The sequence below is a fragment of the Gasterosteus aculeatus genome, chromosome Y, assembly GCF_964276395.1.
Source record: "Gasterosteus aculeatus chromosome Y, fGasAcu3.hap1.1, whole genome shotgun sequence".
Classification (NCBI taxonomy): Eukaryota; Metazoa; Chordata; class Actinopteri; order Perciformes; family Gasterosteidae; genus Gasterosteus; species Gasterosteus aculeatus.
In genome coordinates this window covers 8946380-8972259 of record NC_135709.1, presented here as the reverse complement: position 1 = coordinate 8972259, position 25880 = coordinate 8946380, and the positions used below count along the sequence as shown (strand labels likewise).

The window sequence follows — 25880 nt, the reverse complement described above, 5'->3', positions numbered from 1 at the left end:
ACAGTGAGCGTGTGGAAAACACCTTTGAGCGTGTGAAAAAAAACGCCTGGCGACACGTGGGGAATATGTCAGAGGGACGAGCGCACATACTGTAATTAGTAGAAAAGCCGGTCAATTTTTGAAATAAAACATTTTTCAGAAGAAAAAAAAAATATATTCTTTCTGTGGTGCGGCCCGGTACCAAATGGCCCACGGAGCGGTAGCGGTCCGCGGCCCAGTGGTTGGGGACCACTGTTGTAGGGTATGTAAATGATATTTGCGGGGTCCGTCTATGTGTCCGTGTTTGCGTGTATGTCTATGTGCTGGTCACACCTGATTTGTCATGCTGCAGTGGCGCCGGCTTTGTTGCAGATAAGGCGGAGTGGCAGAGTGATCACGCTCTGCACTGCAGCATTCAGGCACAGACAAAGGCAACACGGGGTGCAAAAGACCAGAGCGTTTTGTCTTCACGCGCAGTCAAAAGTCACAGGTCGATGTGGGAAAATGTGAAGGCCTTGTATTTAAAAGACTCAAGGTGAAAACTCACTAGTACTGTACACCAGCGTAAGTCAGCTACTGAGCTTTCCCTACTCTTCAAGCTGTCTTCCAAGAAAAAAAAACAGCCCAAAGCTGCAAATATCTGTCCGTTGATTCGGTTGTTTGCACTCCAAATCAAAAAAGTTTTCACCAGCATGACAGCCTGTTAAGTGGTAGTTTCCCGGGAAATAGCGTATGTGATCGCTTGTTCTAACCTGGGGGAATAAAAGCAAAAATGACAGCTAATTTTGCAACAGTAAGGACAAAATAATTAGCCAATAATTATTGGCGCACCCGGTAACTATTTTGCTCACGCTCGCAATGCCTTATCTCCCCAGGAAAAGGTTATCAGGAGAATGGAAATTGCTTTCACCACTCGAGTGCTAAAGGGTTTTAAAGATGACTGCTGGGTCGACCACAGCTATCAGACGTCCAATCTCTTACTCCGCTTACGGTCTGCTGAGCGCTCACAGGATATTGTAGAGCAATTGTGGCTCTTTGAGACTCAAAAAGTGGTGAGAGCTGCTATTGTCGGCTGGTTAAATGAAGGAAATAAAAAGCGCGCAAAAAGGTTTTCAAAATATACCATGAGAGCAAAGGTCACGTTGTGGTAGTTGTGCTTGTGCTTCACCTACTCTGACCAGTAGAGGAGGATGTTGTTCCACTTATTATTTGTTTTAAAATAAACTGCTGGTTGCAGCTCAACTCCTAACTATTATTTAAATGTGAAAGATTGGCACCTGTTGACACTGATTGCGGGGCACCTGTTGACAGCAGGGCACCAGTTGCCAGTATGGGACCAAAGAAAAATCCAGCCATGGAAGACTTTGAAGAAATTAAGAAATAATTGGATTTTCTTTCTGGGGAAACCTGGTAGAAGAGGTGAAGGCTTTGCGGCTTCTTAATGAGGAGAAGAATAAACAAATCGATGCTCTGGAGAACCGAGTGGCAGACTTGGAGCAATATACCAGGATGAACGATGTAATCATCACCGGATTGCGAGTCAAGCTCTTCCGTCAAGTCAAGTCCGTTCTTACGTTGGTGCGGTCGCAGGGGCCTGTCCGGCTGGTGAGCCATCACATGGTGTGACCGACTCCACAGAGAAACAGGTGGCCTCTTTCCTCTTGTCCATGGGGATAAAGCTGGACTGTGACACCGTGGAAACGTGCCACCCGCTCCCAAGAAGAGATCACAACGACAAACCAGCCATTATCATGCGATTTAGTAACCGGAAACACAAATCTGCTCTCCTAAAACAGGGCAGGTTGCTAAAAGGGTCCGATGTCTTCATTAACGAGCACCTGACCAAGAAAAACGCTGACAATGCCAGAAAGGCCCGGTTCCTGAGGAAGCAGAAGAAGATCCAGTCTACGTGGACCACGAACTGTAAAGTCTTCATTAAGCTGAACGGAACGCCGGAGGAGGCGAAGGTTCTGGAGGGACATCACGGAGCTGGACAAATTGAACCCTTTGAGGAACATTTGGATCACAGGTGATATCACGCACAACTCATTATCACCATGTCACATGTTACAGGTACTGTTTCTTCATCATCTATGGATACAACACTAACACCTATGACTGTTAGTGCCAATAACCTGGAACTGAAAAAATTCAGCTATACGGACTATAAATGTCAGGACATGGAAGAGGATGTAGACCCAGACAATAACTTTTTCAATGACATTGTTGATAATTGCTGCTACTATACAACGGATCAATACAACACAACAGTTAAAGTGAACAACAAGCTCTCAATCATACATTTCAACAGCAGAAGTTTATATGTAAACTTTAATAGCATCAAAGACTGTCTGAGCCAGTTTAAACAGCCATTTAGTATTATTGCCATCTCTGAAACTTGGACCAACTCTGAGAAGGGGGCTGACTTTAACCTGGAGGGTTATGAGCTAAATTATATCAACAGAGAAGGGAAAACTGGTGGAGGAGTGGCTGTGTATGTGGACCGAAACCTAAAGTATAAAATAGTAGAAAACATGACCACGGTGACTAAAGATGTATTTGAGTGCATAACAGTTTAAATATATATGGAAAAAAAAATGTTATAGTTGTATATACAGAGCTCCTGGTTCTAATGTGGAAATATTTAGAGAATGGCTTGGGCAAACATATACAGTTACATCTCAGAAGGTCTTTTTCATGTGTGGTGACTTCAATATAGATCTACTTAACTCAAACAATCATAAACCTACTGAAGATTTCATTAATACCATGTACAGTTTGAGCCTTTTTTCCAGAATCACTAGACCCAGTAGGATCACACTTAACAATGCCACATTAATAGATAATATATTTACTAATATTTTAGATAACCATACAATAAGTGGATTAATAATCCAGCATATTAGTGATCATCTACCAGTCTTTGTAGTTAGTGACAATGTCTATATGAAAAGTAAGGAGAAAATTAAGCCACAGTTTAAAAGAGTAAGAACAGAAGAATCAATCAAAAAATTCAAAGATGAATTATTGAAACATAATTGGAAGTCGGTACTGCACGAGAGGATATTGATAAAGCATATGAAAATTTTCTGAATATCTTTAAATTATTATATGACAAAAACTGTCCATTGAAAATGTTCTCGCATGAAAAACAAATACTCAGAAGCTCCATGGATCACGAAGGGATTGCAAAATGCCTGTAAAAAAAGAACAAACTATATAAAGATTTCATAAAGCATAGATCATTGGAGGTAGAGAATAAATATAAAAAATATAAGAATAAATTAACTGCTATTTTATTAGATAGAAATAAGAAAAATATGATAGGGATTTGGAATGTATTAAATAATATTATCAAGAAAAAATCTCCACAGTTTTTTACAAACAATGATGAAAATTTTGAGGACAGTAAAGATGTGGGACCCAAACTGGCAGAAAAAATTCCAGATCCTTCAACATCTGGAGTTCTGAATGAAACATTAATCAACAGAAATACTTATTCAATGTTTCTCACTGCAGTGGGAGAAAGAGATATTTTGGATATTGTCAGTAAATGTAAAAACAAACGGTCAACGGACGGTGATGGCATTGACATGACAATAATCAAGAAGGTAATTGAGGAAATTATTCAGCCTCTGACTTTCATCTGTAATCTGTCATTTCAAGTGGGTAAATTTGCAGAAAAGATGAAAATTGCAAAAGTCATTCCACTGCGGACAGACACTGCGGACAGACACTGTTTTACAAATTGCCTGTTTCTCTTTTTCCACAATTTTCCAAAATTTTGGAAAAATTATTTGTGGGTAGATTGGATACCTTCATTAATAAAAATAAACTCCTTTCTGAAAGCCAATACGGATTTAGATCACAAATATCCACAGCAATGGCAGTCCTTGAATTAATAGAAGAAGTCACCATCTCCTTAGACAAAAATAAATCTGCAGTTGGCATATTTATTGATCTCAAAAAAGCATTTGATACATTACATTACAGGTCATTTAGCAGACGCTTTTATCCAAAGCGACTTACATTACACTTTAAACCCATGGCTTTTTCACATTTTTGCCCAGGGAGCAATTAGGGGTAAGGTGTCTTGCTCAGGGACACTTTGACATGGAACATGGGGCAGCCTGGACTCAAACCACCAACCTTGTGCTTCCCAGCACACCTTCTCTAACCCCTGCGCCACGACAACCCTACAATAAATCATGAAATATTATTTAAGGAATTAGAGAGCTATGGTATCAGGGGAGTAGTCTTGCACTGGATGAAAAGCTATCTAAGTAACAGGCAACTATTTGTGCCAATGGGTGACCACCAGTCATCTTGCTTGGACATTGTTTGTGGTGTCCTCCAGGGGTCAGTATTGGGACCTAAATTGTTTATTCTTTATATTAATGACATCAGTAAAGTTTCTAAAATACTTAAGTTTGTTTTGTTTGCAGATGATACTAACATTTTTTGTACAGGTGATAGTTTGCAGCAGCTTTCGTCTGAAATCAATTCAGAGTTAAGTCAAAATTGTTGTGTTCAAAAATGAAGAAACGCCGGACGGACAGAGGTCATCGCTGATCAAAAGGTTAAAATCAAATGTATTTAATAAAGGAGATGGCGTTGCGGTAAAAAGAACATCTCAGCTGAGGAGCCGCTGGTCTCAGCGACCAACAGGCCCCAGGTCCGTCCTTTTGAACATCCCTAGTGCCCGTCTGTCGCCTCCACCAGTGAACTCGAGAACAATGGTTCCTACAGGTATTTATAACAATGCTTAAAGGTGTGAAAGTCAGTGTCCACACCTCTGGGAGTGGTCTTCTGGTGAGTTCAGTTTAACTCGGATTTCGGATGATCCTTAGTCAATATCAGTGGTTGTGCAAGTATTACATGCATGCATTCCAGTTGATTACATTACATCAAATACAATCATAACTGCATCGATATTATTCTATTACAGTTGCAGATTTACAGTGGTTTTACAATATTGTCATTACTTTATGGATTACACAGTTTCAGAATCATGGCTGTATTCTGGTGTACACTATATGCATTTTTATTAATTTTATGAACCGGGTCGTATATTTGTTTCTAATATCCTACAGTCAACTTAAGATATGGTTGGATATGAATAAATTATCATTAAACTTGGATAAGACCAAGTTTATGCTGTTTAGTAATTGCAAAAGCAAAACAAATTTGCAAATCCTAATAGATAATGTGTCAGTAGAGAGAGTTAATGAAATTAAGTTTTTGGGAGTGATGGTAGACCATAAGATTTGCTGGAAACCGCATATTAAATACATTCAGTCTAAAATATCCCGAAGTATTGCTGTTCTTAGCAAAGCTAAACATTTTCTAAATTATGCTGCACTACATATTCTATATTGCTCACTTATTTTGCCTTACTTGAGTTACTGTATGGAAGTATGGGGCAACACCGATAAAACCCTGCTGCGACCGTTATGTACATTACAAAAAAGAGCCATCAGAATGGTTCATAAGGCAGGATTCCACGACCATATTAACTTATTATTTATACAGTCCTGCTTCCTCAAACTGCCAGATCTAGTAGAATTTCAAACTGCTATGCTGATGTATAAAGCTAGAAATAAACAACTACCAGATAACGTGCAAAAACTGTTTATTAATAGAGTGGGGGGCTATGATTTCAGGGAAAACCTTAACTTCAGAACCTTGAGGGTTCGAACCACCATGAAGAGAATGTGCATTTCAGTCAGTGGTGTGAAGGTCTGGTATAAACTTCAAAAAGACCTGAAGCAAAGTCCAAGCAAGACTCTGTTTAAAAAAAGACTCAAATTGGTGATTCTCAACAGGTACTGTGACGAAGAGAGAAGGTGATTGGTATAACTACTCAGCACTATATATATGTTATATTGCATTTAGTATATATAATGTATATGGTATATCATTATTATTAAATAAATATTATTATTCTTAGTGTAAGTATGTATATAAATATATATATATGTATATTGTAGGATATTAGAAACAAATATACGACCCGGTTCATAAAATTAATAAAAATGCATATAGTGTACACCAGAATACAGCCATGATTCTGAAACTGTGTAATCAATAAAGTAATGACAATATTGTAAAACCACTGTAATTCTGCAACTGTAATAGAATAATACCAATGCAGTTATGATTGTATTTGATGTAATGTAATCAACTGGAATGCATGCATGTAATACACCATAACTGATATTGACTATGGATCATTCGAAATCGAAAGAGTTACATTGAACTCACCAGAAGACCACTCCCAGAGGTGTGGACACTGACTTTCACACCTTTAAGCATTGTTATAAATACCTGTAGGAAGCATTGTTCTCGAGTTCACTGGTGGAGGCTACAGACGGGCACTAGGGATGGTCAAAGGACTGACCTGGGACCTGTTGGTTGCTGAGACCAGCGGCTCCTCAGCTGAGATGTTCTTTTTACCACAACGCCATCTCCATTATTAAATACATTTGATTTTAACCTTTTGATCAGCGATGACCTCTGTCCGTCCGGCGTTTCTTCATTTCATTGAACACAACAATATATATATATATATATATATATATATATATATATATATATATATATATATATATATATATACATGTTATAGGTATGTTTGCAGGGATATGCATGTGGTCTATGTTTGTTTTTGTGATTGGATATTTGTGAAGTGTATGCGTGGTATGTAGGTGTATTTTGTATTGTGTATGTAGTATTCTGTGTGGGTACAGGCTGAAGAGCATGTTGAAAAGGGGTGGGACATCAAATAAGTGTCATGCTTCATCCCACTCCTTTTTTTCCGTTTTTTTTCTGTTGTGTCTTAGCTCTTTGTTGTTCTATTTTTTTTTTATATATATATATATATATACATATATATATCATTTGTATTTTCTTTGTGTATACAAGTAGTAAAAAAAAAAAAAACTTGAATGATTTAAAGTGAATAAAATAACTGATTTCCATTCCCTCGGGATTCTCTAGTCCTTACACTTCCTTACAGCTTTCAAGTCTGGGGACAGGGAGGAACTCAGGGAGGAGTTCAGCGCGACCTGAAGGTGAAGATCAGGGAGTGTAAGAACTCCTACAGGAGGAAGCTGGAGGCCAAACTCCAGCAGAACAACGTGAGGGAGGTGTGGTCTGGCATGAAAGAGATCTCAGGCTTCAAGGGAAGACAGAGTCAACCAGGGGAGAGGGCAAACGAGCTGAACTGCTTCTTCAACAGGTTCAGCTCACAGCCCTCATCTGTCTCCTCCTCACACTTCACCTCCAAAACACCTCTGCTGACTTCCCCCCTCCCCCCGGTCGCCTCTGGTGAGCTGCATGGACACAGAGCCCCCAACTTCAAAGGGCTCCTCCACCCCCCCTACACCTCTGCTGCCTTCCTCCCTCCCCCCTCTATCTCCCCTGGTGAGCGGCATGGACTGTGAGGCCACTTCAAAGGGCCCTTCCCCAACTGACGCCGTGACCCCCCCCACCTGATGGCATCAGCCCCAGGGTCCTGAAGACCTGTGCTTTCCAGCTGGCTGAGGTCCTTCAACCCCTCTTCAACCTGGGCCTGAAGCAGCAGAAGGTCCCGTAAAGTTGTCAGTGTTACTGGAGCTCCACAGGGAACTGTTCTGTCTCCCTTCCTGTTCACCTTATATACCACTGACTTTTAGTATAACTCGGAGTCCTGCCATCTGCAGAAATTCTCTGATGACTCTGCAGTGGTAGGGTGTATGGATGTATGGGATGGACGGGAGGAGGAGTACAGGGCAGTAGTGGAGGACTTTGTGGTGTGGGCGGGCAGAAATCACCTGCTCCTGAACGTGGCCAAGACCAGAGAGATGGTGGTCGACTTCGGGAGGAGGACGACGGCTTCGCTACCGCTGAGGGTTCTGGGAGAGGAGGTGGCCATGGTCGAGGACTACAAGTACCTGGGTGTCTCCATCGACAACAGACTGAACTGGAAGACCAACATTGTTAGGGATTTAAGCCAGAAGTGCACCCCTAGTCAGGAAATTATAGTACGTGTAATAATGTTTAGTGTTAGAATTATAGTTTGTGTGTTATTAGATATTAGTTACTACATTAACATGTTAGATGAAGTGAATGCAATTTCAATCAAACACAATTCATAGTCATGTTAATCATATAAACACTGTACACATTAACATTCTGTTACAATGTGATGTTAAAACCTGGGGACGGATGCCAATTGCCGTTCTTTATGGATTTCTTCCAATTTTTCCCCAAAGAGGGTTTTTTGGGAGTTTTTTCTCCTGTCAGGTAACAAATGAACAACTTCATGTAAGGCAGCCGACTGAGGCAAATGTCTTGAAAATTGAACCACATGAACTGTCTTAGATCTTATGATGAAGTGTGATGAACGGTGATCATTAATGATGGGTTGTTGTAATGAAAGTGTACTAGTTATAAGATGAAGACTTAAACGATGTATGCTTTGTTAAATTCACTCATTGAGGCATAAAGCCGAATGTATCTACATTGAGTGCATTGGAGTGTGAGGGACAGCTAGGACAGAGAGGTTTCAGGTTACAGCTGCAGCTTCACACCTCGACGTGAAGGGGACAATGGAGGAGGAGACCCTTTGGAGAAGAGGCCAATGACATTCAAATGCACCAAGGAAGACACACCTCAAGAGTTTTCAAAGGACCATGGCGGGGAAAAGACTGTTAGAATTTCTCCTGCAGCCGCGTTGATAAGTCACTTCAGACTTGCTCAGAGGATTCTCTATTTCGCGAAATATTCCACTGTTCGCTTAGTATTTCACTTTGTAATTGTAATCCCTATTACGTTGTTCAGTAATTAAATAACTTTTGATTTTTGAATTTAAACGAATTGACTCATTCGTGTCCTCGTTTCCGGCCGGGACGAGAACAAAGGATTGAGTCCTCCCTCGAGAGCTTCCGAAACCCAACGCCGTCTACAGGAAGGGGGTGAGTCGACTCTTTTTCTTGAGGAAGCTTCAATCTTTCCATGTGTGCAGCAAGATGTTGGAGATGTTCTATCAGTCTGTTGTGGCCAGTGCTTTGTACATGGCCGTGGTCTGCTGGGGGAGCAGCATTGGAGCCGGTGACACCAACAGACTTAACAAACTTGTTAAGAACGCCGGCTCCATCATTGGCTGCAAACAGGACAGCTTGGAAAAGGTGTTGGAGGGAAGGTCACTGAAGAAACTGTTATCCATATTGGATAATCCTGACCACCCCCTCCACCACCTGCTACAGGGACGTCGGAGCACGTTCTCCAACAGACTCCTTCAGCTCCGTGGTCACAAGGACCGATACAGGAGATCATTCCTGCCCAGTGCAATACAATAAATCATCGCTGGCTAAATAATGACAATAATAACCCTGTACTGCTGTGATGTTGCTGCTCTTCCTCTTCCTCTTCTCCTTTTACAAATTATTATTATTGTCTCTTTTGGAAGGTTAGTCTTTTGTTTCAGTTTTAGTTTATTTAACTTAATTTAATTTAATATTTCTATCTTATTATATTGTATATAATGTGTATCTTTTTATTCTATTTTCTTCCCTGTACATGCTGCTGTGATACCAACATTTCCCTCTTGAGGGATCAATAAAGTATCTATCTATCTATCTATCTACTTCCGCTTGTCCAAAGTTACTCCCCACTAGCCCAAAGTCAAATTCTCCTTTTAACATAATCACTCCCCTCGACTCACTTTCAGCTTCCAGATCCCTGCATCATGAGGCCGGGGGTTGTTAACGTGGCCCCCTGGGGCCATAACCCTCACAGCCGAGTCGGCTCAGTGTAGATGCCATTACAAAGACTCGGGATTATAAATATTCTTCAGTGATTTCCTTTTGAGCATATATTCAGTGATCAAATACATATTTATTCCTTTCTTGGAGTTTAACCACTATTGGTGCTAATGTGAAGAGTTGCATTTTAATGGGCTCAGTAACAAAATCCCCAAACAGCTTGTTTTGTTTTTTTTTGCTGACCTTTCATTCTGCAATCGTCGCCAGATTAAAGCAGCCAAAGGGGAGCACGCCGATGTAAACACACAAATTCCCCCTGTCCTCCTCTCCTCAGACTCATTAATGTGAATCAAGGTGACCTCGTTGGAGAATTTAATTCCGGTCTAATCATGTTGATTCTCTCTCTCAGTTGTCGCTTTAATAAAACATGCAAGGCATAAAAATCCAAACAAATCTGCACCCTCACTTTGAAGCTTTGAAAAGCATTGTAACTTTCACTTTAAGAATACATCATACACTTGCTCACGAAGAAACCGAGGAGAGAGGGCTAGCGCAAATTGTGTCACCGGCAACTCGCTGAGGCACTTCCTGTTGCAGGTTGCGGTGCCGCGGCGAATCGTGGCAGCTGCCTCGAGTTTACGGCAACTGCCTCGTCTGTTGCCTCGGCTGAGTGAGGTACCTCGAGCGGTACCACGAATTCAGGGGCCGGTTCATCGGTCGAGAGAGGTACCTCTAGCGGTACCTCGAGTTACGGGAGTCTTGCCACGACCTAACGGAGGCATGCAACGACCAAAGGGAGCGGTGCATCGGCTGATAGAGGTACCGGGAGTTTAAGGGAGAGGTGCCACGGCTGTTAAGGGAGCTGTGCCTCGGCTGATAGACGTACCGGGAGTTTAAGGGAGAGGTGCCACGGCTGTTAAGGGAGAGGTGCCACGGCTGTTAAGGGAGCTGTGCCTCGGCTGATAGACGTACCGGGAGTTTAAGGGAGAGGTGCCACGGCTGTTAAGGGAGAGGTGCCACGGCTGTTAAGGGAGCTGTGCCTCGGCTGATAGACGTACCGGGAGTTTAAGGGAGAGGTGCCACGGCTGTTAAGGGAGAGGTGCCACGGCTGTTAAGGGAGCTGTGCCTCGGCTGATAGACGTACCAGGAGTTTAAGGGAGAGGTGCCACGGCTGTTAAGGGAGAGGTGCCACGGCTGTTAAGGGAGCTGTGCCTCGGCTGATAGACGTACCGGGAGTTTAAGGGAGAGGTGCCACGGCTGTTAAGGGAGAGGTGCCACGGCTGTTAAGGGAGCTGTGCCTCGGCTGATAGACGTACCGGGAGTTTAAGGGAGAGGTGCCACGGCTGTTAAGGGAGAGGTGCCACGGCTGTTAAGGGAGCTGTGCCTCGGCTGATAGACGTACCGGGAGTTTAAGGGAGAGGTGCCACGGCTGTTAACGTACCGGGAGTTTAAGGGAGGGGTGCCACGGCTGTTTCCATTAATTTTAGTATTCATATGTATGCAACATGTGACAGTATAATACAGTTTAAGTACGACTGTTATCTGCGGGTTGAGTTGCCGTGGCGAGTCGCGGCAGCGGCCACAACTTCACGACAGCTGCCTCGACTTTGCGGCAATGATGCCTCGACTGTTGCAGTTTTCTTTTCATATTTTGACAAAATGTGACAATATTTTCCTGCACTATCCTGTACTATCCTGTACTCTGTGCTTAAGAGTACGTTGTGTTGTTGGTTGTAATTGGTTTAGTCATAAAACGCCGATAAGTGATGCAATGTGCATGTGACCGCATGAGGCCCAAACAGCATCATTCCAGCTATTGTAAACATCACGTGATCAATCAGCTTGCCACAGTTCCTGTCTTGCAGGTCCTCTGGCGAGCGCAACTGCCACGACTTGCCGCGGCAGTCAACATGACATGCTGCAGCAGCTGCCACGGCTTGCAAAGCAGTTATCTCGACATGCAGCTATACCAGGGGTGGGCAAACTACGGGTATTATGAATTATAAATTATAGTAACGACCGCTGTAACACTTCTCCGTTCCCGACTTGAGTTTCCTAAAGCACGATGACTGCAAAAGACCAGCATAGTTGGTTTTGCTGTTTATATTTGTAATAGTATGGCTACTTTTAAGTCATATGTGTTTGTGGGTTTTTAAAATGTTTTTTGTTTATTTATTTGTTATTTTATTTTATTATATTTAATATATATATCACACACACACACTTTTGAAAGACAAGTTATTGACCCATTTAGCCACAAGAGGGACCCATTTAGCCACGAGAGGGAGTATACCTTTAGGTGAGCATCACCTGTTTACCAGGAGTAAACAAATGCAGCTCACATTCACTAGGCTTTTGAGCACTTTTTAATATCACCCCCGTTATATAACGTTTTTTTAAACTGTATTTTTTTTCTAACTTTATAAAACTATAGTGAAATGTTATTTGTTTGCGCAGCTGTTTTTTTACACAATTCTAGTACTGGTGTAGTTGCTGTTGCAACACTACAGCACTGCCTGCTTCTGTTGCCAAAATGTAGTGAATATAACCTTTTATCATATATCTGTATATTTTTAATTGTATTAGTCTAATTTACCTTTTTTGTCATAAAGCTCCAACCAAATCTAACAGTTTGTTTGTTTGACTCTTCATTTTTCGAAGTCTTTGAATGTGATTTATATGTTACAGCCTACACATTTGATATTCATTTAGTAAAATTAGCTATTAAATTATACCATACTAATTACTATTTCCAAATTGCAAAGGGTTCATCAAATTTTCTCACACACACGCAAAAAAACCTGTTACTCTTTGCATTTGTATTCATTGCAACAGATATTTGCAAAATAACAAGAGACCCAGTAGTGCTGCCTCTTTATTACAACAATGCTAGAATACAATACAGATTCTGCATTGATACACCATCTAGATTATTTTCCAAGATGATAAAAGAAATATTTGACCAGTTGCGGTTAATATTTTTTTTCATTAATTCTAAATGGAGTGTAATATCTTAGTCATTTTTTGATAATTGGATGCTATTACTTTTAAAACATTATCACACTATAGAACCACATTAAGGCCATGCTTTTAAGTTGTCTGTTTTTGAACCTTGATCAGAAGAACACTCAACACGCAGCAGCATGTACAGGGAAGAAAATAGAATAAAAAGATACACATTATATACAATATAATAAGATAGAAATATTAAATTATTAAATTAAATTAAATAAACTGAAACAAAAGAATAACCTTCCAAAAGAGACAATAATAATAATTTGTAAAAGGAGAAGAGGAAGAGGAAAGAGCAGCAGCAGTACAGGGTTATTATTGTCATTATTTAGCCAGGGATGATTTATTGTAAAGTGTTATTGCACTAGGCAGGAATAATAATAATAGTTAATAGTTAATAATAATAACTACCAACACTGGTAATTTTAAAGGCAGTATTGTAGTCACATAGTGGCAAATGATAAAACAAACATATCACATATTTGGGAAATAAAACGGCAACTGTCTGGCGCAAAGTCGAGGCAGCTGTCGTAAAAACGGCAACCGTCGAGGCACCACTGCGGCAAAGTCGAGGTAGCTGTCGTGAAGCCGTGGCAATTGCCTTGAAGTCATGGCAAGTGTCTCGACTTCGTGGCAACTGCCTCGTGAAATCGTGGCAACTGCCTCGAAGTCGTGGCAACTGGCTCGTGAAATTGTGGCAAGTGCCTCGAAGTCGTGGCAAGTGTCTCGAATTCGTGGCAACTGCCTCGTGAAATCGTGGCAAGTGCCTCGACTTCGTGGCAACTGCCTCGACTTCGTGACAACTGGCTTGTGAAATCGTGGCAACTGCTGCAGTGTCGAGGCAGTTGCCACGATTCGCCGCGGCACCGCAACCTGCAACAGGAAGTGCCTCGGCAGGTTGCCAGTGCCACGATTTGCGCTAGCTCCTACTGTCTATTCGATTGGAGATGGGCATACAGGGCATTCCCTGGGAAAATGATTTCAAAGTCACACATTCGACTTGGAGTAGACATAATTGTAGTAAAAACCTTTAATCCCAACCAGACCTCAGAGTAGAGATTGTACCAAACCAGCACCTCCCATTCCGGTCCATCCCTTAACCAACGGCAGCCGTTGTGTTAACTTCTATGCTCTGGATGATTTCATCTAGGTACGAGTGACTGTAGTAATTAGGATATCAGCTTTGCCATTGAGTCTAAAGACCTTGCATTACCGGAAAAGGTGTATTTAGTTTGTGGCAACATCGCTTACATCTGTGTTCCGGTCGTAGGGAACCTTCGTAAAAGGTCATTTACTGGGGAATGCTATTTAGCATATCTTATACCCCTAATTAGATAAGCTGACTCCAAGGAACTTGCGCCGTTCCATGTACGTCATAAATGCGCCATTTCACTAGGTTCAAGGATTTTGAGCATACTAATACCATCGTATGGCACCTACAGGAGCCAAGAGGAAATAAGGGCACTCTCAACAGTACTGGAAAGACACATGAATAAGACTTCAATAGCACTTTTCGAAATGCAAAAGGAAGTAAATGACATCAAACACATGGTACTACAAAATAGAATGGCTCTGGACCTCGTTCTGGCCTCACAAGGCGGGGTATGCAAGATAATCAACACTGAATGTTGTGCTTACATCTCCAATGCAACATCATCAGTTTATGATGCGGTGGCAGACACAGAGCAAGGCATTAAGGAATTGCATAAAGACCACGGCTGGAATCCTTTTGGGGAAATACAAGCACGGGTTGGATCATGGGGAACTTCTCTCTTCTAGGAACTGCTAATTAGGGGGCATCATTTTGTCTGTAATTGTTATAACCCTAATTGTAACTGTTTTAAAGCTCTTTGTAAGGAAGGTTGTTAGTACTCATGTATCAGTTGATCACACAAGTACTACTATACAGTGTCCGGTTCAGAAATGGACTCCACCCTATCCGGATAGCTCTGACAGTGATGATGAGTGTGAGGATTGTGTGTAGACAGCATTTTATGTGTTAATGTTTAGCAAGAGTTCTCAATGTACCTAGAAGTTAATGATGTGATGTTATGAATCTTTGTGAATTTACACCACTGATGTATGTTCTAAGTGTTTTCTTTGTTGTTTAATTTTCTTCCTTAATTTCGATTTGATTGTTGTTTAGAATTTCTTAAGTTGATTCCGGATTGTCAAAAATGACAAAAAGTTGGTCAGATCTTCCTGCTCCTTTTGGGGGAAGGAACATCTGTCCCTTTTCAGCTGAATTGTAATCATTTGACTTCTGTCTGTGATGATTTCTGTATTCTTTATCTTTTTCCTATATTCTAGTTAGTAATAAATACTTAATCACATAGCAAGTTTGAGATACTTTTGATTTCTCACAAGGGCTAAATCCACAAATTTCCACCACAATCTTCACTATTTCTGGATTGTAGAATAAACTGCTATACTTTAGGCCAACTATAGGCCTGTGAAAGATCTTGAAAACTCTTTATTCACTTCGGAAACGGATTAAATCACTTTTTTTGTCAGGAAGACCTTTCATAGACAGTTTGACAGCCATACATTTTTATGTGTTTTTTTCCTTCAGGAAAAGCAGTTCAGAGATGACATAAATGAGGGCATAATCACATTAGTAATCCAGTAATCACTTAATAGGACAATTAATTACTCCATTGCTTTCCCTGCTATGGAACATCGACAGCTTTTACAGTCACATTTAAACTCATGGACACATGAACAGGGTCTATAATGGCACCAACGTGGTTCTACAGGGTTGTGGGCCTACTGTTGCCTGTTTGAGGCCCCCAGGCAGTGGATAAGGAGAAGGACCAGTGCTTAAACCGGTCTGGCGGTGAGTGAAGACAGACAAGGGGGCAAACAGTATCCCTTCTGATAAGGAACATGAAATTCCTTCTCAGTTTTATCGAGTTGGAAAGTAGCTCTAATTAAAGTATGCAAGATAGCCGTTGCAAATCACACCTTGGGCAACAGAGAAGTACTTCCCCCAACAAATAGGAAATTATATTGAGTTCTTAAATGTGGAAAACTAAAAGCCCACTTGGAGGGTTTAAGCGGGATTACGGCACTAAAATCTTGTCTCTGCAATGATTGACGACACAGTTTAAAAAGCGACACTTACAAAATGTACAGAGCAACGTGTCCGTGACATTTCAGTGCACCTCTTAGTATTTCTGGGATCCTGTAATTTAATTTTTTTCCTCCCTGCCAAAACACTTAATTAATTACCGCAATCAACATCAGACATACAAACTCTGGTCTTCTGCACCTTCTGTAATTTCCCACTTGACTGCCTGTGTGGCACAAACCCAGAAATCTGCCTGGGTGGATTGAAACACGATGTAAATGACCATCGTTGCTCTTTCATCACAAGGCCCTTCTTAAGCTTTGCACCCTGCCCCTCCCTCTCTCCCTCCCCCTCTCTCTCTCTCTCTCTCTCTCTCTCTCCCACCTCTGTCATCTCAGTGAAGTAGGGTGGGAAAGTCATTAGGCACAAATAGGGAGGAGAGAGTGGCTAGCTGTTGTTATCTCCATGAGAGTCAGGGCAAAGCTCAGAGCCACAGAGAGATGGTGAGAGGACTGCACTGGGGAGCATCTGCCATGGGAATACAATACATTTCCAGCCCATTGTTGGGGGAAAATTGTTGAGCCTGTGTGGGGTGAGGCTCTCAGGAATGTGACCTTTGATGTGAGCCGGTGACTTAAGGCAGTCCAGGGTAAGATAAGACACAGATGAAATCATACGTGCCCTGACTGACCTTTTAGATGTTGTTGATTGTCTGGGTCCCTTAAGGGAGGGTCACGGGGTCACCCCTACGTCGTCTGGTACTTTTCCAACACTCCTCTTTGAGGGGTGGGCTCTCCTGTGCTGAGGCAGCACAAACCTCCCTGAAGTGTATATAAGCTCCTGTTCTCCTCTTCAACTTGGTCAGATCTTCCTACTTAATCACAAAGCAAGCTCAAGATACTTTTGATTTCTCACATCCACAAATTGTGGCTAAATCCACAAATTTCCACCACACCCATTAGATTGCATAAACAAATGGCTCACTGCTGAGAGATGGTGAGAGTCATGGACATCAACAGGAAAACATTTGGAGGTAGGTGCGTTTTAAATCTCCAATTGTGACTATCCTCACACACAGAGGTGTCAAGTAACGAAGTACAAATACTTCGTTACTGTACTTAAGTAGAAATTTTGGGTATCTATACTTTACTGGAGTATTTATTTTTCAGACGACTTTTTACTTCTACTCCTTACATTTTCACGCAAATGTCTGTACTTTCTACTCCTTACATTTTAAAAACAGCCTCGTTACTTCCGGCTTGTCGTCGTTCACAAACACACACACACAAAAACCCATCCAGATAAATGGAGCAATGCACACAGTGAATTTGATTGTGGTTGGATGAGAAGTATAAACATTTGCGTCTTGCGGCTTTGGAAAGGAACACAAAGGGATTCTGTATTTGCTCATGAAGCCTGAACATACTGGTTATTTGACCAATGCGAGGCGCCGTCGCCTTCGTTCCCTCGGAGCGCTGTCAGCGCTACCTGGTGGGGGACCTGAGGGAAATGCCCCCCGATCGGACCCTGGACCTCAGCGGGCGGCAGTTGCGCCGGCTGCCGGTCGCCGCCTGCGTCTTCCACGAGCTGGTGAAGCTCTACCTGAGTGACAACAACCTCAGCACTCTACCTGCCGAGGTGCAGGGCCTGAAGAAGCTGCAGCTCTTGGCCATGGACTTTAACTGCTTTGAGGAGCTCCCTGAGGCGGTCTGAAGACTGCCTCAGCTCAGCATCCTTTACCTGGGCAACAACAAGCTTTACAGCCTCCACGGAGAACTGAGCCAGCTTTTTACGACAGCCGCCTCGACTTTGCGCCAGACAGTTGTCGTTTTATTTCCCAAATATGTGATATGTTTGTTTTATAATTTGCCAATATGTGACAATACAATACTGCCTTTAAAAGTACTAGTGTTGGTAGTTATTATTTTGGTAATAAAAAGCCAATAAGTGATACAACGGCTTCCCATTTTAGTGCAGCTAAGCGAATGTTGACTACAATTGTTGACAAAAGAATTTGCCTGAGCTTGATTGTGTGCATGACTGTTTTTAGATATCCAGTGCACAAAAGCTGCTGGATTAAAGTATTAACCTTATTCTATATTGTTTCATAATCAGGCAACAGACAGTACCTTCATGATGGATGTTAGGTAAAATGAAAAATGACATTCTTTAAATTATATTTATTTCCTTTTGGCTATATCTGTTGTGCTTGTGAAAAAGCGACCACCCAAACGCAAGGGAACGTAAAGTGTTTTAATGAACACAAACACACAAACAGAAGAATACGGGCGTTTGGCCAGCAATGGTGAAGCCCAGTGAGCAGAGAACGAAGGTCCAGGGAGAAAGCACCAGACAGCAGGCAGCTCACGTCAAACTGGAGGCTGGGTAAAGCAGAGGTTAGCAACGGGACAATAATAGTTCAGCACGAACCGTCAGGTGATGAAATGAGAGAATGAGAAGCAGCTGGGAATGAATGAGCAGGTGTAATTAAGTGTGTGTGTGTGTGTGTGTGTGTGTGTGTGTGTGTGTGTGTGTGTGTGTGTGTATGTGAAGGGGGGGTGCGAGTGTGTAAATTACATGAAAGGGGTGGAAAGGAAAAAGAGGAAGGTACCCGGTTTATGACAATATCATGCTATAAACAGTTTTTTATTGTTTACTAGGGAGACAAACATGTATTTCTTAAAAAGTATTTTATTAAAGAATCACTAGATTCATCTATATGGTGTTTTTTCACGTCCATTGTTTTTACTGTGCATGAATGCAATGCATAAATCAAGTTCTGTTCTTTTGTGAATGCGCTGAATGATAACTGCCATCAAGTGTTGCGTTTTAGCAGATAAGTCCGTAAAAAATTAACACTTTTGTTTTAAGCCTAGTACTCTTGACAAAAATATATAATATGTGCTCAAAATCATCTCTGTAAGTGTGGCTTGGTTTTATACTGCGAACGATTTGAACATTTCTCACCACTGCTTTCTGTCACTTCCTGACGTGTCTTCAGCACTGAGAAAAAAATTAGGCCTTTGAATGAACTGTAATATAACTATATTATATACCTATACTACTATATTATATACCGATACTACTACTAATATATATATATTGTAAATTGTAAATATTGATGCATTGTGCAAATATTGATGCATTGTAACTTTGAAACTATTGAGAAGTGCTTAAAGCTTGTTGTGTATATTACATATAATATACACAACAATGCATCAATATTTACAATTTGCAGTCATTCGGGGCGCTGTCGGAACGTGGTTATCTTAACCAAGGCAACGAGTGGTCTTAGCCCATATTAGCTTAGCTGAACTTAAACGGGAAGCTATTGCATCACTTATCGGCGTTTTATGACTAAACCAATTACAACAACACTCGTACTCCTAAGGACAGAGTACAGGATAGTATTGTCACATTTTGTCAAAATATGAAAAGAAAACTGCAACAGTCGAGGCATCTGTCGTGAAGTTGTGGCCGCTGCCACGACTCGCCACGGCAACTCGACCCGCAGATAACAGTCGTACTCAAACTGTATTATACTGTCACATGTTGCATACATATGAATACTAAAATTAACGGAAACTGCCGCGGCACTGGTCCCTCAAACTCCCGGTACGTTTATTAACAGCCGTGGCACCTCTCCCTTACGTCTATCAGCCGAGGCATAGCTCCTGTTGTGTTCAAAAATGAAGAAACGGCGGACGGACAGAGGTCATTGCTGATCAAAAGGTTAAAATCAAATGTATTTAATAAAGGAGATGGCGTTGTGGTAAAAAGAACATCTCAGCTGAGGAGCCGCTGGTCTCAGCAACCAACAGGTCCCAGGTCAGTCCTTTGACCATCCCTAGTGCCCGTCTGTCGCCTGCACCAGTGAACTCGAGAACAATGGTTCCTACAGGTATTTATAACAATGCTTAAAGGTGTGAAATGTAGTGTCCACACCTCTGGGAGTGGTCTTCTGGTGAGTTCAATGTAACTCGGATTTCGAATGATCCTTAGTCAATATCAGTTGTTGTGCAAGTATTACATGCATGCATTCCAGTTGATTACATTACATCAAATACAATCATAACTGCATTGGTATTATTCTATTACAGTTGCAGAATTACAGTGGTTTTACAATATTGTCATTACTTTATTGATTACACAGTTTCAGAATCATGGCTGTATTCTGGTGTACACTATATGCATTTTATTAATTTATGAACTGGGTCGTCAATTTTTTGTTTCTAATATCCTACAATCCATCCCTTTACACCAATTTTGGTGTAAAAACCAATCAGAGGGATCGGTTCATCAAATTCCTCAGTTTTGTCAGATGTGTCGTCTCTATTTGTTTAGCATAACGTTCGATCCAATATGACACGCTTAATCTTACACATTCTAATCATAAGATGTGCATCTGGACACACCTTGTTGGCACACAACAAAAACTCCCTCGAAAACCCTTTTTGGGAATAAAACGAGGAAGAAATCTGTCGGAGAGATTGAAAGATCTTCTCCCAGGATTTAACATTTCATCACGGATGTCATGTGTACAGTATAAATTGATACAGGACACATTAATTTAATAAACCTTATGGCAACATGGGGCTGGTGATTATGATGATTCTAATGATAAGAGTCCTAATGTAGAGGATGCAACAGCATCCACAGAGGAATAGAATGCTGGCCATAATGGAGACTGTTATCACAGAAATAAACAATTGTTTGTATTTGCTAAATCATGAGTCCAATAAACCTGAGAAGCGGTTGTCCATGTCACTGTTCTCTGCTGGTTCTTCAGTGAGAGCTCTCAGCAGTGGTTCACCTACATTTGTGCGTGCAGGTGTTTTCTCGATCATTCTCAAGATCTCTTATGCTAAATGGTTGTTGTTGTCCATGGGGCAGTGTTTATAGAGGGGCTTTGAAACTTGGAAGTGTCTGTACTGGAAATCGAGGTTATGTCTGTGCTGGGCTGTCGTTGTCCCCGGAGTGGGAAGACGAAGGGTTGCTGGAACGGCCGTGTCCCTCAAAAGGGAGACCGGAAGGTTTCTTGGACCCTTTCTGAATCGGTCCTAGTCTTGCTTCTGGTCTCCTAGAACGATGCTTGTCTTGCTTCTGGTCCGGCTCTGCGGTGCTGGTTCTGCTGTGGTCGGTCCTGATGCTTCCTCCTGGTCCTGCACGGTGGTCAAGCAGACTCTGGGCTGAGGAAGTCCTTCCTCTCAGCGAGATGATGGTTGTTTGGTCACTGCTCACGGTTCCCTATGGCGCCGCTCAGGTGGTTGACAGGTGGTCTCTCCTCTTCTGTGTCATCCCTCTCTGCTCCAGCAGGGGTAGAGGTGCGTCTTCTAGATCTTGTGTGTGACTTGAAACTCATTAGACACCCCCCAGGTATTCCCATAGCTTCCATTCTACTGATGTGACTTTTAGGTTAACGTAGTTTATCAATTATTGGTGATGCATTCCTGTCTGTTGTTCACTGTGTCTATAGTTATGTTTTGTTTATTCGGGACAATACTGTTATCTTAATGAGTACGACTCAACGGAAAGGTGAATCTCTTTCACTGTCCGACCAGATGTTCAATGTGGATAAAACTTGTACAAAAACTAAAGTGTTTGTGGGATTATGGTTGAGTGTATACTTCTTCTTGTTATCAAAGGCTTGGTCAGGCGACGAGTAGTGGTCGTCATTGACGTGTGATTGAGATCCACTCTCTTCTTGATCCTGAGAATCTCGCAGGTCCTGTGACCAGACTGATCGGGGGATCCGAGGTGTTGGAAGACCAGGATTCCCTGGTCAGCTGTTGAATAGAGAAGCACAATGGGGTGCCTACGTGTGTGTGTGTGTGTGTGTGTGTGTGTTTGTGTGTGTGTGTCTTGGTGCTCTTCCCAGGTGTTCCTCCTGGTCTTGTACCATTTACTTTACTATCAGTCCTGCTGACTGAATGAGAAGAACAATATTTCAAATTCATTCCAGAAATAGAAGTCAAATTGTGAGCTGTTTGTTGATTCAACTCTTGTGAGCTGTTGACAATACGTTTCCTCCGGTATCTAAATCTTTCTTTTAGTAATTTATTTTGTTAAGTTTTCCCATCGTTCAATTTGGAAAAATATTTCTATATCTACATCCCTCCTGTTGAGGCATGTGTTATTTTAACACATGTCTCAAAATAAATGTGTTAGAATCTGCATCAGGTCAGCTTCAGACTTCTTTGCATTGGCTCAAAGTTCAACGCTGGCTGGCGAGCTCTTCCTGCTAAGTCCCTCCTGTTGATCAGCTGTCAGCACCTTTTGACCTCTGCCGTTCGCTGCTCCTTCCTTTTCTCCTTGCAGCCTCTGGGCTCCAGGACGTGTGATGATCTTTGTCTTTCCATCACAATTGGACTTTCATTTGCATTCTCAGTCGTCAGGGCAGCTTACTTGCGTTCTCTACCTGTGAACTCAAAACTCAACTCATGGTTTGTTAGTGACCTAGAACATTCATTTATTCCTAATGAAAATGATATCAATATATCATATGTAGTTACATGTGTGTATGGTTTGTTGATAAAATCATTACAGGATGATGGTCTGTGACAAAGTTTTCCATTCCGTACTACCTTTTACTAATGTTATCCTATGATCTAAAATTTGCTTCCGTCATTAAGATGCTGTATGAGATGTACCGTGCACTGTACATCTCATATCCACACTCAACAACTTGCAGCCTAAGTTTAAGAGAAAATAACAAATTATTTACAACAAGGTCTATAGATTTGGCTCACATCACATTATTTCCCACTCATTTAAACGTCTCCCTCTGTGCTAACTATTTACATATATTCACCCACTGGACTGTTGACCGTCTCTACGTCCCTATGGGTCGCACCTCTCTCGGAACGACTCCCTTTTGTCTTACCAGACCGGCTCCACAGACAGCGTCCTGTCCTTTGTCTCTTGCCCAAGACCCAAGGGTGTGTGTGCTAATGTGCATGTTAATGTGCACCTTCAGGTGTGCTGCTGCTGTGTGTGTCTGTGTGTGATGTGTTGCAGACTCTGATTAGAGTCTCTCTCAAACTCAGTAATTGTAAAAATGTTTAAACAATAAGTGGAAAAATTGTGTTAATGTAAGCAGAGAACAATTATATACACGTTAAAACATAAAGAATCACATAGAGCCTAGAAAAAGTCCATAGACCGTTTGTAATGCAAGCAAAAATCACATGGTCCTAAGAATGGAGGAAGAAAAAAAATGTTAGGATCATTTGGAAAATGGGGACAAGGGGAGACACTGTTTAATGGAAATACAGAGTGGAGGTGGGAAATACAAAAACTGTTACATCTGGTGCAACTTTCTTCTTTTAACTGTTGCCGGCTGCCATTTTGGAAATCTCCAAAGCACATGTTCTCCACCCCAAGTAGTGGTGGATAACAAGTCATTGTTATCCCCTCTGTAGACCGTGCTGAGAATTTATTTTTCAGCCATCTTTTAACCGTTTTCTCTATTTATCTCCGCCCGCCATCCTGTAATGTTCCAAAAACATGTGCTCCACGTTCCCCAACCCCAACCAATGGTGGTTCTGATCACAGCCCTTTGTTTCAAAGAACAAAGCCTTGTAGGCCCTGTTTAGGCCATGTGCTCCTTTGTCCTCACGAGTTTAGGCTACAAAACAAAAACTTCACCGGTTGTGGTCTTTCCAATCAAAACCATACAATATACAATTATATACAAATTCGCAACGTTTTCAACTGATCTATATTTATTGTAAAAATGTATCCAGTAATTTATTATTTCTGGGTCTTGGCAGACGGCCGTGGCACTATCCTCACCTTTTTCGAATTTTAATTGTAACTCCAGCCTTGAGGGTCTTGGCGCGCTGGTCTGTGACTCTGTCCTCACCTGCAAGGCGAGTTATATGATGACCTATTTCTTATCTTATCTCTTATTATTTTAGGTCTATTTATCCCTGCACTTAATTATCCACAAAGTTTTAGTCAGTTCTTGGCACTACGGCGCGTGGCTCTGTCCTCACAAGTTCCAAATTTATTAATCTTGTTATCTAGCCTCATTGGCGTCGTCTAGTTCATATTTTAATTTATTGTGCCGCCTAACAGAGTCTAAGAGAGCTTACGGAGACAACGAAGAACCGCCATTACAACGCGAACCTCTTCCACTCAATTACTGCTGGTATCACTCCTGGTTCCATCAGGCCTTGTGGACTTAACTCTGCTAGCGCGTTATACACAGTGCATTACGTATACAGTCTATAAATTGTTATACGTTTATCCCCAACCGGTTAGAGGCCTATACTAGGTTTCCATTCATTCTATGACTGATCAGTTAAATAACGTGAATAATGAAGAAACGCCGGACGGACAGAGGTCTTTGCTGATCAAAAGGTTAAAATCAAATGTATTTAATAAAGGAGATGGCGTTGCGGTAAAAAGAACATCTCAGTTGAGGAGCCGCTGGTCTTAGCAACCAACAGGTCCCAGGTCAGTCCTTTGACCATCCCTAGTGCCCGTCTGTCGCCTCCACCAGTGAACTCGAGAACAATGGTTCCTACAGGTATTTTTAACAATGCTTAAAGGTGTGAAAGTTAGTGTCCACACCTCTGGGAGTGGTCTTCTGGTGAGTTCAATGTAACTCGGATTTCGAATGATCCTTAGTCAATATCAGTTGTTGTGCAAGTATTACATGCATGCATTCCAGTTGATTACATTACATCAAATACAATCATAACTGCATTGGTATTATTCTATTACAGTTGCAGAATTACAGTGGTTTTACAATATTGTCATTACTTTATTGATTACAGTTTCAGAATCATGGCTGTATTCTGGTGTACACTATATGCATTTTATTAATTTATGAACCGGGTCGTCAATTTGTTTCTAATATCCTACACTCCCTTAACTGCCGTGGCACCTCTCCCTTAAACTCCCGGTACGTCTATCAGCCGATGCACAGGTCCCTTTGGTCGTGGCAAGACTCCTTTAACTCGAGGTACCGCTAGAGGTACCTCTCTCGACCGATGAACCGGCCCCTGAATTCGTGGTACCGCTCGAGGTACCTCACTCAGCCGAGGCAACAGGCGAGGCAGTTGCCGTAAACTCGAGGCAGCTGCCACCATTCGCCGCGGCACCAGAACCTGCAACAGGAAGTGCCTCAGCAAGTTGCCGGTGCCACGATTTGCGCTAGCCCTCTCTCCGAGACTAATTGCTTCACTGTTTTTCCACAGGTAGTTTGTGAGCTCCCTAACTGAAAGACCCTGCACCTCGGTTTTAACCAGATAGAGAGTTTACCAACTGAGCTGAGATTGCTGGAGGAGCTTCGGGGGAATTTGGCTCGCTGGGAACCAGCTGGCGGCGTTCCCGTCGGTGTTGCTGGAAATGCACTTCTTAGCCGTCATCGACGTGAATCGGAACAAAATACGTCACTTCCCGGGCCTGTCTCACCTGCAGGCCACAACCCCTGCGTTAATCCCCCCGTGGTGGGCGAGGGAGTCCGAAGAGTCGGGCGGTGGGCGGACAGCCCGGACGATGTGCCGGAAGGGGACGGGTCCAAAGCGGCGGGCGAGACTGCGGCGCAGGTCACGGAGGTGCAGCCGGAGGAGGAGCCTAGCGTACGGGGTCAAGGAACAGAGTGACCTTCAGCCTGGGAGAGTTCTGGCAGTACGGAGACGACGTTCAAGTGGAACACTTAGAAAGTCGAGTGGAGTGTTGTTTATCGGGCCGGTGGCATTTGGACCATGACAGGCTGTTGCGCGAGTTGTTTACGAACGTGCAAAAGGAGAAATGTCAACCCAGGAATAAAAAACAGCCGAAAATGATTGTTTATTTACACCTGTGTAAAAGGTTTGTGTCTTATTTGAATTAGTAAAACTCTATATACACAATTTCCATTAGCTACCTAAAAAAATCATCAAATCTTCCATCTATAATATACTACTTGATATTACATACACAACATAAGCTCTCTTACACAATATTACAGGTACACTGTTCACATGTTTCTATGTACTTTCCTAGTAAATTTGACTGTGAAGTTGGTCAGTAGAGCAGAGACTGAAAAAAAGAAAAGGAGCCATAAAAGAACAAAAGATAGA

The 25880-nt window shown here is 42.1% G+C and overlaps 1 pseudogene; it reads left to right on the top strand.

The window, feature by feature from the left end:
• Positions 1-1488: 1488 nt before the first annotated feature.
• Positions 1489-25554, top strand: LOC120812546 (uncharacterized; annotated as a pseudogene).
• The last annotated feature ends 326 nt before the right edge of the window (positions 25555-25880 follow it).